Below are 4,646 nucleotides of genomic sequence, written 5' to 3'. Positions count from 1 at the left end.
GCTTCCCTCTCTTCATCGGTCAGCATTAGCATCCGGGTTCCGCTTCTCCCTCCCCACCTCTCCACTCCTCTGGTGCCCCCACCCTTTTACTACAGCAAAGTTCCACACTGTGTGATTGGCTGCATCAACAGGGAAATGTCGATATACCACGAAATATCAGCCAGTATCAGTGAAAATGCATGTAAGAGAATTAAATAACGGCAAAGACACAGTATTATTGCTGTTGACAGTCTACAATAAGCGCACAAAGAGCTGAGTTGTGCTCTATTGTATTTTGAATTCTTGGTAGATCATGTCATAATCTACTAATTATTAATAATAATTGGGTTCAAAACAAAACAAAGCTTAACTAGTGCATGACATGATAATTTAAAGGACCCAGGTAGGTAAACATTTTTTTTTTAAGTTTTGAAAGTTCAAAAGAGTTAATTTTAACAAATGATCTCTGAATTCATCACCTTTGGAAATGGTATGTTTACAAAGTCGCTGTGTGTCAGCCCTGGTGACCCCTCCTGGGTGTTCCTCGCCTCTCGCCTAATGTCAGCTGGGTTTGACTCCTGACTGTCTTTTACTAAGCAAGGGTGCGTTTTCCTGTTCTTATGAATTCAATGATTTGTCTGTGAGAGGAAAATGATGCATAATGACGCATTTTAACACCAAGTGAAAGTGAAAACAGCAGATCATGGACCCAAAGTGAATGAACTATGGAGCATAATTAAAAAAGTTTAGCAACACATTCCACCGGTTATACAGTTTATATATAACAACACTGATTTTCATCTTGTTCTCTTGACTAATGTTAAAATCAGGATGTTAGAGGGTGGGTTAGATGTAATATTTAACTCATATCTTCTGTCTGATGATGTTTGGGGCAGCAATGGGAATAGATTGGGAGAAAAAAATCAGTAGAAAATATATAAAAACTCTGTCCACCACTGACCCTGGGGACAGGTCATAATGTGCCACTGCAAAACTGAAACTGGGTCCCGCATCACCGCGTGCTGTGATTAAGGTTCACATTGTGATATCTGTATGACGCTGAATCCCAAATCTTAATCCCTTTTAATCTTAATCTCTTGATGCGGTCAGGTTGATGGAGCTCAGATTATCCAGTGGTGCTGTATGTGCGTATGTCCATGCGTGCGAGTCTATCTTTGTGTGATGGATGTCGTTCAACAGGAACAAAGATAAAATGAGAGAAAAGTCGTGAGACTTAAACAAAGTTTTGTCTCACAGAAAGTTTCTCCTGTTGTCTAGTATGACGCACATTCAAAACTCCATCCACACAAGCCCTACTATCAACTTACTTAACTTCCTGAAGTATTGTGTATTAATAAAATATGTCTTTACATTCTTACAGAATGAACTCAGAAACATTCTGTTTACCACGACATGCTAAAATCTCAATTTTCCTCAGATGAATCAGTAAATTGCTGCTGATATAACGCCACATGATGGTGCTGTTATGCTGCTGTATAGGCTGCCATTTTTCATCCACAACTCTGCTGACAACTCAACAAGTCCACTGCACAGTTTTTTGTCTCTGCTCTACGCACCACAATGATCAGTGGTGACTTAAAGGACAACTCGGCACAGGGTAGATGGCTGTAAGTGACGCAGCAGGTCCAGCAGTCAAAGATAGCACCAACCACCTTGCAGGGATTTTCATGTTCGCCTCTTTGGGTTGCCTGCAGAGAAGGCAGATCGGTGCAATGAAGGAGCTTTAATACCAAAAACAGGCTTACATGCAGATGGGTAGTGAAAAACTGAAGTTCAGGCAGGCAATCCAAACTCTGACAATCCTCAGGAAAAAAAACACTGGAGAATGAGCAAGTAACAAAACAGAAGTGTGAGGAAACATCAGGGAACAGAAAAGAAACAAAACCAGTGTGTGAAGGGAAACACAGAGACTAAATACACAAGGGGAGCAGGAAACAAGACACAGATGTAACACATTAGGGTGGAGCAGGTAGTCACACAGGTGGGAAACACACAGGGGCAGGAAGTGACAAAACAGTAGACGCAACAAAGTGTTTTCCAAAAAAAAAAAAAAAGAAATAATAAAGTCTAAGAAGTCACACTGAGACAGATCAGAGTCGGGAGGGCATCATGAACTGCTGAAGGACAGTCCACGGTAGAGTACTGATGCCACGGATGATGACAGCTCTTCTTCCTCCACCTCGTCCACCACCACTGCCGCCTGAATAGTGACATATTGACACCGAATATTGGAGATGTACAATCAGTTGAAACCCCGACAACCTCTTTGTCTTGAAAACACAGCCCCACAATATCAGCATTGATTTCCCTTTTCATACAACACACAGACATTTTTAATACTAAAGTGCATATGATTGAAATAAACTATGTCTCGTCTCCCCTGGTCTGTTTTCTTTGCTATCTGTTGTCATGTGAACACTGGAAACAGCTGTCAACATGTTTTAAATGTTCTGAGCAACAAAACACAACATGTTGTTTCCACATTCCAACTTAAATGGATGAACACACTAAATTTGGATAAACAACATCACAACTCGGGATACGGGAACATCTGAGGAGCACGTGAATGCAGCACTAGACCTCTGACATCCATAAAACTGACCCCTGACCCCTGACCCCTGACCCCACCTAAACAAGGACTGAAAGAACAAATACATAAAAGTTTATTATTAATTCTAATTTAAATGTGTTTGTCATCTACATTGTATGTTGTCATCAACAACTGGTAGCTGCATTGTTGTGAAAAAAACTCTGAAATAATACCTTTATTTTTATTATGGTAATTACTGCTTCATGAATATTGTACTTGTTTAGGAATCAGAATTGGTGGGCAGTAATTAATGACCCATGAACTGTGGCTTTAATTACAGATTTTATTTAACAACTCTCACCCAACTTCTGCCTCTTACACACAAACACACACAAACACACACAAACACACACAAACACACACAGTGCTGTGTGTCCCTCACCCTTTGCCCTTTAGGCTCCTCTCTGCAGAGTCAGGCAGAAATACTGTATCTCCTCCCCTCAGTGGAAACTCCCTCAGGCATTTAGTTCGACGCCCCTGTGCAGTTGTTGGACATGGTATATCTGATGCTGAATGAAGAGCGGTGAAGTTCCTGTTCATGTAACTGCAACATGTGTTGCCATGTTCAGCATTGTAAAAAGCAAAGTAAAAATTGATTGCTACCATTTCCTGTGTTGAACAGAAGTCCTTGTAAAGATAAGGCTGTAGATTAAGGTATAAATATAATATAATATGATATATATAAATGTGTGTGTTGGACATGGTTTGTTCTTTCACATGTTGATAACAGGGGAACTTTCCTGGAACCATAGCCCACATGTTTACACAGGTCATACATGCTGTGTACACACATACACAGAGTTACCTCACACACGTGTACACCTGGACTGTCGACTGGGATGTCACACTGGTGATATTATTTCCAGTGAAGGTCATTACAGCTGTATAATTCGACATTTAAAAAGACAGAATACACAGCGAGTGGTGGAGGTGGGGCTCCCTCTTGTGTTCACTATTGGTATTTTTAAAAAGTGATGATTTCTTAGTAAAACTATTGTAAAACTGTTTTTTTACATGGAGTTGTGTATTATATATTTTAATATTTCACTCATTAAGTTTTGGGATTTGATGCAAACTGGGAAAAAAAATCCTAAATGTACTGAGGTGAAATATGTCAGTTTGTGGTTATGTCATTGGTATAAATTGTTTTATCATCTATTCGTATAGTAAACACTCAATGCTCAGATACTCAGAGACTACTAAGAATGTTTTTTTTTTACAAGCACACACATACTGGTTTTAAATCCACACCTCCGACAGCGAGGCTCTGAGCGAGAGCAGGGGGCAGACTAATCTGGGTATGTGTGGGTGTGATGCCAAAAAGAGTCCGTATTTACCCCCTGGGGCTGGATTAGGGCAGCCAAACAGACAGCTGACAGCACTGATGTCCGTTTGAGAGTGTGTGGCCAGATCGGCTTCCCTCTTCATCACTCAGTGCAGAGTCCACTGCCTCTTACTTGGTTTAGTGGAACAACTTCCAGCAGTGTTTCTGTCACAGCACATCTGGGATTTCCATTTATTCCCCAATTCACAAGTGACCGATTTTCAATGTGTATTAATCTGTTTGCATGTGATAAAGGTTAGGGAGATATGTCAGCATGTGACGGTAATTTATATTGAATATTACTGTATGCCTACTAAATATACAAAACTAACATTTACATTTAAAAGTGTCTAGACGAGTTATCCAGTGTCTATACTAATAATTTCCAAAGCATATTTTACTTTGACATATATTCACAGTTCTTTAAGTGGTTATTTGTATTTTTTCTCTGCGGTGGAATGTGGCTTCTTCCAGGGAGGTAGTGGTGATTGTCGCTTGACAAGAGCTTCGGCCGTTGTTCCGATACAAAACAAAAGGTTATAATGCTCCCTCTGAGGCTTCAGGGCAGACTGGAGGCTACAGTGAGTTGCTATCGGAAAATGACAAGACGGGCCGGGGCTAGCTGGTTAAAATACATCCACACTCCAAACACTGAAATGGTTCAGACATGAAAGGTGACACTATGACTGTTCGATATAAGCAGACGTCAAGACACCAAACAGTGAAACAAAA

This window comes from Seriola aureovittata, chromosome 17 (genome assembly GCF_021018895.1).
Source record: "Seriola aureovittata isolate HTS-2021-v1 ecotype China chromosome 17, ASM2101889v1, whole genome shotgun sequence".
Lineage (NCBI taxonomy): Eukaryota > Metazoa > Chordata > Actinopteri > Carangiformes > Carangidae > Seriola > Seriola aureovittata.
This window is presented reverse-complemented; position numbering follows the sequence as displayed.